This window comes from Amblyraja radiata, chromosome 1 (assembly GCF_010909765.2).
Source record: "Amblyraja radiata isolate CabotCenter1 chromosome 1, sAmbRad1.1.pri, whole genome shotgun sequence".
Lineage (NCBI taxonomy): Eukaryota > Metazoa > Chordata > Chondrichthyes > Rajiformes > Rajidae > Amblyraja > Amblyraja radiata.
This window is the reverse complement of record NC_045956.1, coordinates 21,661,274-21,676,645: the sequence shown is the minus strand read 5'-3', so window position 1 is coordinate 21,676,645 and position 15,372 is coordinate 21,661,274.

The following is a 15,372-nucleotide window of genomic DNA, read 5'->3' as shown; positions in this document are numbered from 1 at the left end:
TCAAATTCTTCATTATCTGCATATCCAAGCATCTTCCTAATAGCCCTTAAACAGCACTATCGTATCTGCCTCCACCACCACCTCTGGCGGCACGTTCCAGGCACCTACCACCCTCTGTGTAAAAAAAACATGCCACAAACATTGCCTTTAAAGTTTGCCCCTCCTAAAGCTATGGTCTCCAGTCTTTGACATTTCCACCCTGGGGAAAGGCTTCTTTTTCATAGAGTGATACAGTGTGGAAACAGGCCCTTCAGCCCAACTTGCCCACACCGGCCAACAATGTCCCAGCTACACTAGTCCCACTTGCCTGCGCTTGGTCCATATCCCTCCAAACCTGTCCTATCCATGTACCTGTCTAACTGTTTCTTAAATGTTGGTATATTCCCTGCCTCAAATACCTCCTCTGGCAGCTTGTTCCATACACCCACCACTCTTTGTGTGAAAAGGTTACCCCTTGGATTCCTATTAAATCTATTTCCCTTCACCTTGAACCTATGTCCTCTGGTCCTCGGTTCCCCTACTCTGGGCAAGAGAATCTGTGCATCTACCCGATCTATTCCTCTCATGATTTTGTATACCTCTATAAGGTCTCCCCTCATCCTCCTGCGCTCCATGGAATAGAGACCCAGCTTATTCAACCGCTCACACCCTCTAGTCCTGGCAACATCCTCGTAAATCTTTTCTGAACCCTTTTAATCTTGGCAATATATTTCCTATAACATGGTGCCCAGACTTGAACACAATATTCTAAATGCAGTCTGACCAATATCTTATACAACTGCAACATGACCTCCCAACTTCTATACTCAATACTGTGACTGATGAAGGCCAAAGTGCCAAAAGCCTTTTTGACCACCTTATCTACCTGCAACACGACCTTCAAGGAACCATGCACCTGTACTCCTAGATCCCTCTGCAGTGCTCTACAACACCACCCAGAGGCCTACCATTTACTGTTCACCTTATCTATATTTACCTTATTAATTGTTCATGAATATTGAATATTAATATAATATATAATTCTCGTAATTGTATATACATCTATCAGGATTCCCCCCAATATGCGGTTTGCCAGAAAAAATACTATCCAAGTCTGTCCAACTTCTCCTTATGAGGGTGAAAGGGAGTCTGAAGAAGAGTTTTGGCCCGAAACATTGCCTATTTCCTTCGCTCCATAGATGCTGCTGCACCCGCTGAGTTTCTCCAGCATTTTTGTGTACCTTCTCCTTATAACTAATAGTTCATCTCCTTATGACTATTATCCAAGCATTTCAAAGCCATGCATCAAATTGATTCTGCATGTGCATTCCAATCATCATGTTAAACGGGTGTGCTCCTGAATCATTCAGACACCTGATTCAGAGTACAATTAATCCACAGTACAGTCTGCCAAATTTGAGCCTTGTTTTAAACTAAATCTGCTGATTTCAACAATAGAGACAACGGGATCATGAAGATCAGTTTCAGGCAGGGGACAGTACTTACCCATGAAACCACAGGGAACCTGCCCTTTTACCCTCATTCTTTTCAGACACTGAGGGACCAAAACGATCCTTGCAGGTGAAGCAGCAATTTACTTCATTTCTTCTGCATATGGTGCACATTATGTGGTCTATTCTACACTGGAGAAGCCAAATGCAGTTTTGAAGACCACATTGCACTACACCTCCATTCAATCCATTAAAGTTATTATGGATTCAGATTTACATTTCGACAGTCACATCAAATCAGTAACAAAATCGGCCTACTATCACCTCAAAAACGTAGCAAGATTAAGAGGACTCATGTCAGCTCAAGACTTAGAAAAACTTGTACATGCCTTTATTACTAGTAGGCTAGATTATTGTAACGGTCTCCTTGCAGGTCTTCCGAAAAAAACTGTCAGGCAGCTACAGCTTGTTCAGAACGCTGTTGCTAGAGTTCTAACAAAGACCAAGAAATTTGAACACATTACACCAATTCTTAAATCCTTACATTGGCTCCCTGTATGTCAGAGAATTGATTTCAAAATCCTGCTGCTCACCTATAAATCACTACATGGTTTAGGGCCAAAGTATATCACTGACATGCTTCCACTATATAAGCCTTCTAGACCGCTAAGATCTTCTGAGACCAATCTGTTAGTGATTCCCAGAGTAAATACAAAACATGGGAAAGCAGGATTTAGTTACTATGAAACAAATAGCTGGAATAAACTTCCTGAAGATTTAAAACTTGCCTCAACTTTGACCACTTTTAAAATCTTAACTACATTGCACTTTTAACTTTTGCACTTTTTATAATGCATTTTTATCTTTGCTTTTATTTTATTTTAATTCTATTTTATTTCATTTTATTATTTCATTTTATTGTATGACATGTTTTTGTGTGAAGCACTTTGAGTCTGCCGTGTATGAAATGTGCTATATAAATAAAGTTGCCTTGCCTTGCCTAAAGTAACCCCTGAACTTCCTGTTTCACATTGATCCTCTATTCCAGAACCCACTCTGATCTTTCTGTCTTTGGCCTCATACACTATTTCAAAGAAACCAAATGTAAGTACAAAACTCAACAACACTTCATCTTTCATCCAGGCAAATACAGCCCTCAGAACTCAATATCAAATTCACCAATGCCAGATAACCAGTTTTTTCCTGCCTATGTCAGGACTGGCCAGTTGTTATATCATTTAATCTGCTATAACATTACTTCAGTTCTCTCCACAGATGCTGCCTGATCTGCGTACTTCCAACATTCTCTATTAATTTAGTTTTCCAACTCCATGCCTCACCATATCTGAGGAAGGATGTAATGGCCTTGGAGAGGGTCCAGAGGAGGTTTACAAGAATGATCCCAGGAATGAGTGGGTTAACATATGATGAGCGTTTGATGGCACTGGGCCGCTACTCGCTTGAGTTTAGAAGGATGAGGGGGTAAATCATTGATACCTACCGAATATTGAACAGCTTGGATAGAGTGAACGTGGAGAGGATGTTTCCACTAGTTGGGGAATCTAGGACTGGAGGCCATAGCCTCAGAATTAAACGACGTTCCTTTAAGAAGATGAGGAATTTCTTTAGTCAGAGGGTGGTGAATCTGTGGAATTCGTTACCAAGTCAATGGATATTCTTGAGGCAGAGATAGATTGATTCAATAGACAATAGGTGCAGGAGTAGGCCATTCGGCCCTTCAAGCCAGCACCGCCATTCAATGTGATCATGGCTGATCATCCCCAACCAGTACCCAGTTCCTGCCTTCTCCCCATTTCCCCTGACTCAGCTATCTTCAAGAGCCCCATCTAGCTCTCTCTTGAAAGTATCCAGAGAACCGGCCTCCACCGCCCTTTGAGGCAGAGAATTCCACACTCATACCTCTCTTGATTAATAATAATAATAATAAATTTTATTTAATGGGCGCCTTTCAGACATCTCAAGGACACCTTACATAGTAATCGGAATAAAAACATATAATCGGAATAGAACAGGTAAAAAAGATATCACAGAGACACAATTTAAAAACAGAATTCAATCCAAAAACAGAAAATCATAAACACAGTGTGAAGAGAGAGCAGCGGCAGCCAAAGCGCGCCAGCGTCCACTCTCTCTTCACGGCAGCCATCTTGGACACAGACCTACAGGACTACAATTAGACAAAAAAATCATCCCCCCACATTGGGTAGCACTGTGGGGGAAGGCACAATGTCCAGTCCCCACCCTATGTTCTCCCCAAAGTCAGGCCTATTGAGGCCACCGCAATTGCCTCTACGGAGGCCCGATGTCCCTGGCCGTTCTCACCGGGTGGTCTTGCCCCGGCGTCAGGAGAGTCCTTTCGGCGGCTGGGCCACCTGGAACGGCCGCTTCCTGGTTGGAGCCCGCGGCTGCCGAAGCCGACAAGGCCTCGCCGGTTTGGAGCTCCCAGGCTCCCGATGAAAAAGTCGGCGCCGCCTCTCCGCACCGCCGCCTCTCCGCTCCGCAGACCCGCAGCCCGGAGATGTTGCTCTCGGCGGTCCAGCTCGCCAGAGCTCCAGCGCGTCGCTCCAGCGCGGCGACCCAAGCAAGGCATCGCCCGCTCCACTCCGCTCCGCTCCAGCGCTCCAACGCTGTGCCACCGCCGAGGCCGAGGTGCTGGGCTGTCCCCGCCAGGAAACGGTGCTCCAAGCCCGCAGGTAGGCCACGAGGACGGGTCGACGGGCAGCCCGGAGAAAAGGCTGCCACACCGACCAGGTAGGGACCTAGAAATAAAGTTACACCTACCCCCCCACATTAAAAGACCATATCCCCTACAAACAAAAACACAGGACTCACTAAAAACTATTAAAAAAACGAATTTAAAACGGACGGCTGCTGGCTAGCAGCCGTTCACCAAGATGGCTCCTCCTCCTGATTAGTACGGGTGTCAAGGGTTATGGGGAGAAGGCAGGAGAGTGGCGTTAGGGGGAGAGACAGATCTGCCATGATTGAATGGCAGAGTAGACTTGATGGGTCGAATGGCCCAATTCTGCTCCTATCACTTATGACCTCATGATATTGTTTTTCGTTTCTTTCTGTGCCTTCCCTCCTTTCCCTCTCTTCGCATTCCTTCAGGCAGATTACCCATGGCTGCAAGTATCCAGCATGGCAATAATAGCATTTGTATCACTTACTCTCTCCCCAGACACAGATATTCTCTTTGTTCTCGCCATCTCTCCGACTGAAAACAAACCTGTTTTCCCATTTTTCCGGTTCTGATGAAATATCAACATTCCTCTCTCCACAGATACCGACTGGCCTGTTGAGTATCTCCAGCAATTCTATCCTATTCTTGGAGGACAACATTGACAACACCGCGCGATGCCAGTAATGGCTGCCTCGCCAACAGTCTGTCTGTCCCTTCCTTCTTTGTTGTTGGTTTGTATGTTAAATGTATGTTTTTAGTGTTCTTTAGCTTGTTTTATGTGGGGGGTGTGGGGGGGGGGGGGGGGGGGGCGTTGGGGGAAATTTTTTCTAATCTCTTACTTCGACGGAGATACGATTTTTTTCCGTATCATATCTCCGTCCGCACTGCGGCCTAACATCGAGGAGTTGGCGCCTTCGCTGGAGACCGACTTTGAGAGCTCCACTGCGGGAGTTTCGACTGTCCCGACGTGGGAGCTTCGATCGCCGGCTGCGGGGCTTCAATCACCCTGACTACGGAAGGTTCAACTGCCCCGACCGCGGGAGAATAAAAGAGGATGAAGATTGGACTTTATTGCCTTCCATCACAGTGAGGAACGTGGGGAATCTGCTGTGGTGGATGTTTATGTTAACTATTATGTAGTTGTGTGTCTTGTTGCTTTTGTTTTTAGCATGGCTGTATGGTAATTCAGATTTCACTGTACCTTAACTGGTATGATAATATTGATCAAAATTCAGATGTGACAAAATGGAGGATCTCTACATTTGCAGAACCTGCTTGGTGACTTTCTGCAAATAGCTGCAGCCATGAAGGTCATGGCTCCAGGGTGTCTGGGTCCTGGGAGGAAGCAGAACAGAGAGATGTCCAGATGCCTCCATAATTCTTAAGATGTATGAGGGTTTTACAGAAAGAGCTGGGCTGGGCTGCAAATGCATGTTCAGGATTGGCTACAGGATAGGGTGTTTTACTAGTATTGTCAATAATGTTACATGGTGTTGGCAGGGGACCTTGAAACTCCCCCCCCCCCCCCCCCCCAGTTTGAGTACATGACACGCGATTACTGAGGAGCTGCGGTGTTAGGACCTGGGGCGTTACTGAACTGCACCAGCGCTGTCTGTTGATTGGAGACCAATCCCATGCGCCGACTGCCAAGTGACCCAGGACACAAAGGAGGGGGAACCTCTTCTGAAGGGCGGTAAATTCAGTATAAAGTTAGTGCACACTCGGAGATCATGCACAGAACACTTCTACTCCAACTGTCTGATCCACACTGTGAGAAACTCAGTGTAAAGCGATGAAGGCTCTACAGTTAATGGTCGGGATCCTGCTGGTGACCGCGCAAGTCACCGTTCAACTGGCAGGGGGGTCTGGTACGTGTCCATTTGGTTCTGTGATCACTGCGTGGTAACATATATATAATTGTAAACGTAAACACCATCGTCTCAAGGATTAAATCAGGATTAGTGCATTGTAGAGGTATGATTTCAATGTTTTTTTATTTGAAGTATTTTTAAGATTATTTAGGGCCAACATGAGAGATGGGAGCAGGTGATTATTATTTTTGGTATTGCTCGACCTCCAAAAACCGGGGGATAATAATACAGGCCATCCCCCAGCTCAAAAAGTGGGGGGATATATCCTCCACCCAACCCCCTGATCGACGCCAATTCCTTCCACGGTACAGAGAATTTGACAACAAAACTTTTAAATGTGTTATAATTTCAAGTGCTATTTTTTTGTTTGTAGTTGGATAAAGGGACAAGAAATAATCATAACATTTCCTGAATTTGCAAAGTCGTACAAATTATGTTTTGCTCGGGGGGAAAAATCTGAGTATTTTGAAAGTATGCGTTCTCCTTTTGACATATTTCATTTTGATTTGAATTTAGAATCATCAAACCATGACATTAATAAAGGGGGTATATGTTTGTGGAAACGTTACTTTTTTTAAAGTAAGACTTTCGAGAAATCTAAAATGCATTAGAAATATATATTTCAAAGCACTGAGTCTCTTGCCCACAGTGGGTGAATCTTGGACCAGAGGACAGATTTAAGGTGACGGGAAAAAGATTTCACAGGAATCTGAGGAGTACCATTTTCCACACAAAAGGTGGTGGGTAGTGCTTCTACTCAGCGGCTGTGGAAAGCATCTTGTCCGGAAATATTACAATCTGGTTTGGGAATTGCTCTGCCCAGGACAAGAAGGCTCTGCAGAGAGTAGTGCGTTCGGCCGAATGCACTATGGGAACTTCACTCGCCCTCCTACAGGAACTATACATCAGGAGGTGCAACTCCAGAGCCAATAAAATCATGGGAGACCCCTTACACCCCTGCAACGGACTGTTCCAGCTGCTACGGTCAGGCAAATGCCTCCGTTGCCATGCTGTGAGAACGGAGTCTCTTCCCAGAGGCCATTCGGACTGTAAACTCCAATCTCAGCAGGGATTAACTTTACTGTTTTTTTCCCCTTTTCCTTCCGCCCACAATATTCAATATGGGAAAGAATATGTGATTCTGTTACATTCTGTTTGTAGTTTGTTTGGTTGTTTGTTTGTTTGTCTTTTTGCACAAAGTCCGCGAGCATTGCCACTTTTCATTTCACTGCACATCTCGTATGTATATGTGATGAATAAACTTGACTTGACTTCGGTGTATGGAACAAGCTGCCAGAGGATGTAGTTGAGGCAGGGACTATCCCAACATTTAAGAAACAGTTAGACTGATACATGGATAGGACAGGTTTGGAGGGATATGTACCAAAAGCAGGTAGTGTAGCTGGGACATGTTGGCGGGTGTGGGCAAGTTGGGCCGAAGGGCATGTTTTCACACTGTATCACTCTATGACTACATTATATCTTCACCATGCATGAATGCTTCAAAATCAAGTGGTCAAATTTTATTGCCATATACTCAAGCATTGAAACATAGAAAATAGGTGCAGGAACAGGCCATTCAGCCCTTCGAGCCAGCACTGCCATTCAATATGATCATGGTTGTTCATCTAAAATCAGTACCCCTTTCCTGTTTTTTCCCCATATCCTTTGATTTCACTAGCCCCAAGAGCCAAATGTGACTCTCTCTTGAAAACATCCAGTGAATTGGCCTCCACTGCCTTCTGTGGCAGAGAATTCCACAGATTCACAACTCTCTGGGTGAAGAAAGTTTGTCCTCATCTCAGTCCTAAACGGCCTACCCTTTATTCTTAAACTGTGACCCTTGGTTCTGAACTCCCCCAACATCGGGAACATTTTTCCTGCAGTTACAGTAAGTGAAAATCTAGCAGGCAAGCAGGATGCTTTCTCCAACCACCCCCATTTGAAGGCCACTATTTTCTACCGCTTCTACCCAGTGCTTGGTACCTACTTCCAGCAGCCACTGGTTGTCCTCCAGGATGCACCTGGTCCATGCCGGTCACCAATGCTAATTTGGCGCAGAGGCTCTCACGGCAGCGGCGCAACGCCTCCGACGGCCCGGGACTCTTGCACTGAGGCTGCTCCATGGCCGGAGCTGCAGCGGGCGACTCGCCAGTCTGGCAAACACTCGCCAGCCCTGGCTCCCCGTCCGCATCTGCCCCCGCCGGAGCTTCTACTTCCATCCCTCCCTCCGCCCCGGCTCTCCAGGACCAGGTTGTTCAGAGCACAGTAGCGCCTCGTCCAAAGCTGGAGACATTGAAACATATCTAGCCAAAAAAAGTGGGGGGGCTGCAACCCCCCCCCCCCCCCCCCCCCCCGGTTCTGCGGCCCATGATTCGTGTTGCATTACACGTCGGAGCTGTGAAATGATGTTACTAAATGAGGCCATTCTCTCCATCAAGCCCATCTCTCTCTATCTCCATCTCTCGTTCTCTCACTCTCTCTCTCTCTCTCTCTCTCTCACCTTTCCCCGTTCCCCTCCTACACCCTCTCCCTCTCTCTGTCCCTTCTGACCCTCAACCCCCTCTCTCTTTCCCTCACTTTCTCTCCCATTCACACCCCCTCTCCACCCCCTACACACACACACACACACACACACGGTCACACACACACACGGTCACACACACACACACACACACACACATACACACACACACGGTCACAAACGCACAATTACATATTGGTACCACTTCCTCTTTTCTCCACTGTAAGTCCACTCATCACCACCATACGCCAAACAAAATATTTTATTTTATGATTTCTACTTGTTCTTGCTCGCTTTACCATGCGATCAATTGATACATTCTTGCTTTGTAATTTCATGCAGACTATCCGAGTGATGTGGAGAACTATGATGCCCCAAAGATGGTGAAACGAGAGTATGATCGGCGGCAGAATGTTCCACCACCAGGATTGGATTTTGCAGAGGGAACTAATCAATGATTCAGATGTAAATTCCATGAAGTCCAAGCTAGCTGGAGTAACCATGACTTGTCGACAGGACAACAATCTCTTTGTGATTAAGTAGCTCTCATAACCCCTAACCCCTAGCCCACATAAATATACCACACTGCGGTTCTTGTAGCGTCACCTCCGTGTCTTGAATTTCTTCATGGCCCGTTCTTCCAAGGATGGTGTGTTTGGGTTTTGTGACAGAGTGGGAGATATGTGGGATTTACAAGACGTGCAATCTCTGGAATTGGTGAAGTATACCTCAGAATTGAAAGTCAACATAAAGGAAGTCCCAGGGTCTTTGGGATTGAAATGTTACACGCAACACTTCCACGAGTATTAGATTTACCAGGATATTACCAGAACGAGGGTCTGAGGTGTCGGGCGAGGTTGAGCATGCTGGGACCCTATTCCTTGGAATGCAGGAGGATGAGGGGTGATCTTATAGAGGTGTATAAAATCATGAGCGGAATAGATCGGGTAGATGCACAGTCTATTGCCCAGAGCAGGGGAATCGAGGACCAGAGGACATGGGTTTAAGGTGAAGGGGGAAAGATTTACTAGGAATCTGAGGGGTAACTTTTCCATACAGAGTGTGGTGGGAGTATTGGACAAGCTGCCAGAGGAGGTAGTTGAGGCGGGGACTATTGCAACTGTTTAAGAAACAGTTAGACAGGTATGTGGATAGGACAAGTTTGGAGGGATTTGGACCGAACACGGGCAGGTGGGACTAGAGTAGCTATGACATGTTGGCCGGTGTGGGCAAGTTGGACCGAAGGGCCTGTTTCCACCCGTATCACTCTGTGAGTCTATGAGTGAGCAAAACGGGTAATACAATTATACAACACCAAACCAACGCAGCCAAATTCGGTGGTGTTATGGTGCAGACGGTTGCCACAATTTGCTGGAAAGCCACAGAAACGCTTTGAAATATTTCACCAATATTTGCCTCTTCCCACAACCATGCACCTTCCATTGATTTCCTCCTTCCCTCTGCGTTTTTGAGGTATGAGGTATCCAAGTTCCATGAGGTATCCATGTTCTACATGAACCGGGATCTGTGCACCGGTTGCTTTTCATTTGCAGCGACTTTACACGCGAAAAGTCACCAGCTCGATCCTTGGCAGGAACATACTTTTGGCTCGTGGCCATGTTTCCCAATCAAACGCGTTTATTGTCGTTCCCATTGACATTAAGCACAGCTGCCCAAAGATCCCGCTGTAACATTCACTAATACATGTTTGAAGTTACCCGATCGAACACCTATACCCACCGGCAGCTGGATGATGGACAGAACCAGTCCTTCATCCGTCATGAAACATAATTACTCAGACATGTTATCTCCGTGTCTGGATTTTTCGAGCGAGGTTCCTTCTCCGTCTCTGTCTTCCTCGCTGTTTCTTTATCTCAATCTGTTAAGTAGAGGACGATGTTTTCAATTTCTCTTAAGCCGTTCAGATGTGAAATACCGTCTTAATGCTTCTTACACACAGAAAGAAATGCTAAAGGTCGTGCGATCTTCTGTTTGACAGCTGTTTAGCGACGGAAACCTGGCGTTTTATATGTGATTCCGCACTCACCTTTAGAGTTTACTCACAATGTCTCCTCAGTACACGGTTGCGTTGGCATTGGCAATAAATGTTGATATTGTCAGCGACATGCACATTTTGAAGCTAGTTCGGTATTCCGACCGCGCATGCACAGGTCATGGGTCGCTCGGGATAAACAATCTCGGCGGCCTTGCCACTGCATGGGTGCAGACCTGCGTCTGGTCCCTAACCAGTCGCCGCTGGGCTGTCCCCATCCCCTCCCGAGTTTGCCGTCCGGGGGTGGCAAAGGACATCCGGGGTGGTCCCGGGCCGGCGGGTGCGCGGAGGGGGTGGCGCCGGCTCCAGCTCGGCTCTGACTGTCCCGCCGGCCCGTCGCAGCGGAAGCCCAGGCCCGCAGGCGGCACGGAAAAGAAGCACCAACTCCAGCTCAACTACGCCCATCCTGCTGGCGGCACAGGCAGAGTTGAGCTGGGGCCTGGGCCTCTCCTCCACGCTGGCTGCGGGCCTGGGCCAACACTCCCGTATTGAGGCAACCAGATGAGTTTCTTTGTAATCCTTTTGAAAACCAGTAATGTGTCTAGGATGAATTTAAAGGCATGGTTAAAATATAAAATGTTGAATAACTTATCACAAACCACCACAATGTTGGTAATTCATGCTTACCAGGGCTGCCAACATTGGGTGAGAGTTGAGAGTGAGAAATTACGAGGGAGCGTTGCTGAACTGAAGACAGCGTGAGAATTCTGTCTTCAGCGTGAGAATTGGCTGAAATGCGTGACTCTCACGCTCAAAGCGTGAGAGTTTGCAGCCCTGTCTAAGGCCAGGATGTGACAACAGACGCACAGGAAGACACATACACAAAGGAAGACACACACACACACAGGGAGACAGACACACACACACAGGGAGACAGACACACACACACATAGGGATATACACACATACACACAGGGAGACACACACACACACGGGGAGACACACACACACACATGGGGAGACACACACACACATGGGGAGACACACACACATACAGGGATACACACACACACAGGGAGACACAGACACACACACACAGGGACACACACACATACAGGGATACACACACACACAGGGAGACACAGACACACACACACAGGGACACACACACACACAGGGAGACACAGACACACACACACAGGGACACACACACACAGGGAGACACACTCACAGGGAGACACACTCACAGGGAGACACACTCACAGGGAGACACACTCACAGGGAGACACATACACACACACGGACTCACAAACACGCACACAGGGAGACACACACACACAGGGAGACACACACACACAGGGAGACACACACACACAGGGACTCACAAACACACACGGACTCACAAACACACACACAGGGAGACACACACACACAGGGACACACACACACACAGGGACTCACAAACACACACGGACTCACAAACACACACACAGGGAGACACACACACACAGGGAGACACACACACACAGGGAGACACACACTCACAGGGAGACACAAATTCACAGGGAGACACACACTCACCATACATACACACAGGGAAACACACACAGACACACACACACACACAAAGGAAGACAAACACACACAGGGAGACAGACACACACAGGGAGACACACACACATAGGGAGACACACAGCACGCATGGCTACGAGTGGCCTCCATCACCGGACAACGGTACCGACTGCCATCTCAACGCCTTCTGCCGGCCCGCTCACCTCTGGCAGTGCTCTCCGTCTGAACAGTGAGGGGACCAGCTCAAGAGCAAAGATCATAGAGCGGAGCGGGTCAGCAGGTGATGGATAACATGACAGCGGGGCGGTGGAGCTTACTCCTGTGTCAGCGCGAACAAGGGATCAATTGAGGTTACGCGCAGCGACTCTGGAGATAAGACCCTTCTTTAGACTGAAATGAACTCTCGTCGGTGAGAGTATTTGTGATTGTCTGAAGAAGGGTCTCGACCAGAACCGCCACCCTCTCCCCAGAGCCCCTGCCCGTCCCGCTGCGCCACCACAGACAGGGAGTTGAAGGTAGACACAGGGGGATCCACCTTCAACTTCAGAACCAAACAAAAAACACAGAGTGCTGGAGGAACTCAGCGGGCAAGGCAGCACCCGCGGAGGGAACACATCACTTATCAGGAGCCGCCACGGGCCAGGACTCTCCGCCCACCCAACAGAAAGGAACCGCAGATGCAGCCATCACCGCAAAACGTCTAAGAATTAACTGTAGATGCTGGAAAATCGAAGGTAGACAAAAATGCTGGAGAAACTCAGCGGGAGCGGGTGTGAGGCAGCATCTATGGAGCGAAGAAATAGCCAACGTTTCGGGCCGGGTCTAAAGAAAGGTTTCGACCCGAAACGTTGCATATTTCCTTCGCTCCATAGAGTGGGGGGGAGAGGGGGATGCAGGGAGTCAGATAGACTGCGCAATGACAAGGGGGGGATCCCAGGGTGAGAGTGAGTCGCCACCTGCGTACAGCGTTCCCACATCCCTCTTCTCCACCAAGCAAGGCACACTCCTCTCTCCCCTCCGCCCCCTCCCCCCTTCCTTCCCTCATCCCACCCCTCCCCTCTCTAAAGAAGGAGGCAAGGGGAGGGAGGTAGGGAGAGGGAAATCTAAAGGGTAACTGGTTTTGGTCTCCAATCACCTCACAAAGGGCAGCCAACAGTGGTGGTGAGGCACAAGGGAGAACTCTCTCTCTCTCTCCCGCCCCCTTCTCTGCACCCCCTCTCTCTCTCCAACTCTCCCTCCTTCCTCTCTCTCTCTTTCCCTCTCTCTCTTCTCTCCAATATCCCCCTCTCTCGCCCCCCCCACCCCCCCCCCCTATCTCTCTCTGCCCCCTTCCTCTCTTCTCTCTCAAATTCAGGCATTTCATCCAGGCATTTCAAAGCCATGCATCAAATTGATCCTGCATGTGCATTCCAATCGTCATTAAGATATATTGCATGTTACATGGGTGTGCTCCTGAATCATTCAGACACCTGACTCAGAGTACAATTAATCCACAGTAAAGTCTGCCAAATTTGAGCCTTGTTTTAAGATAAATCAGCTGATTTCAACAATAGAGACAACGGGATCATGAAGATCAGTTTAATGCAGGGGACTTCTCACAGTACTTACCCATTAAACCACAGGGAACCTGCCCTTTTACCCTCATTCTTTTCAGACACTGAGGGACCAAAACGATCCTTGCAGGTGAAGCAGCAATTTACTTCATTTCTTCCAATTGACTGTACTGCATATGGTGCACATTATGTGGTCCACTCTACACTGGAAAAGCCAAATGCAGTTTTGAAGACCACATTGCACTACACCTCCATTCAATCCATTAAAGTAACCCCTGAACATCCTATTTCACATTGATCCTCTATTCCAGAACCCACTCTGATCTTTCTGTCTTTGGCCTCATACACTATTTTATGACCTCATGATAGTTCTGCCATTGTTTTTCTTTTCTTTCTGTGCCTTCCCTCCTTTCCCTCTCTTCGCATTCCTTCAGGCAGATTAACCATGGCTGCAAGTATCCAGCATGGCAATAATAGCATTTGTATCACTTACTCTCTCCCCAGTCACAGATATTCTCTTTGTTCTCGCCATCTCTCTGACTGAAAACAAACCTGTTTTCCCATTTTTCCGGTCCTGATGAAATATCAACATTCCTCTCTCCACAGATACCGACTGGCCTGTTGAGTATCTCCAGCATTTCTATCCTATTCTTGGAGGACAACATTGACAACACCGCGCGGTGCCAGTAATGGCTGCCTCGGCTCTGTCCCTTCCTTCTTTGTTGTTAGTTTGTATGTTAAATGTATGTTTTTAGTGTTCTTTAGCTTGTTTTATGTGGGCGGGGGGTGTAGTTGGGCGAAACTTTTTCTAATCTCTTACTTCGACGGAGACGCGATTTTTTTCCGTATCATATCTCCGTCCGCACTGCGGCCTAACAACCGCTCACACCCTCTAGTCCTGGCAACATCCTCGTAAATCTTTTCTGAACCCTTTTAATCTTGACAATATATTTCCTATAACATGGTGCCCAGACTTGAACACAATATTCTAAATGCAGTCTCACCAATATCTTATACAACTGCAACATGACCTCCCAACTTCTATACTCAATACTGTGACTGATGAAGGCCAAAGTGCCAAAAGCCTTTTTGACCACCTTATCTACCTGCAACACGACCTTCAAGGAACCATGCACCTGTACTCCTAGATCCCTCTGCTCTGCTCTACAACACTACCCAGGGGCCTACCATTTACTGTTCACCTTATCTATATTTACCTTATTAATTGTTCATGAATATTGAATATTAATATAATATATAATTCTTGTAATTGTATATACATCTATCAGGATTCCCCCCAATATGCGGTTTGCCAGAAAAATACTATCCAAGTCTGCCCAACTTCTCCTTATGAGGGTGAAAGGGAGTCTGAAGAAGGGTTTCGGCCCAAAACATTGCCTATTTCCTTCGCTCCATAGATGCTGCTGCACCCGCTGAGTTTCTCCAGCATTTTTGTGTACCTTCTCCTTATAACTAATAGTTCATCTCCTTATGACTATTATCCAAGCATTTCAAAGCCATGCATCAAATTGATTCTGCATGTGCATTCCAATCATCATGTTAAATGGGTGTGCTCCTGAATCATTCAGACACCTGATTCAGAGTACAATTAATCCACAGTACAATCTGCCAAATTTGAGCCTTGTTTTAAACTAAATCTGCTGATTTCAACAATAGAGACAACGGGATCATGAAGATCAGTTTCAGGCAGGGGACAGTACTTAC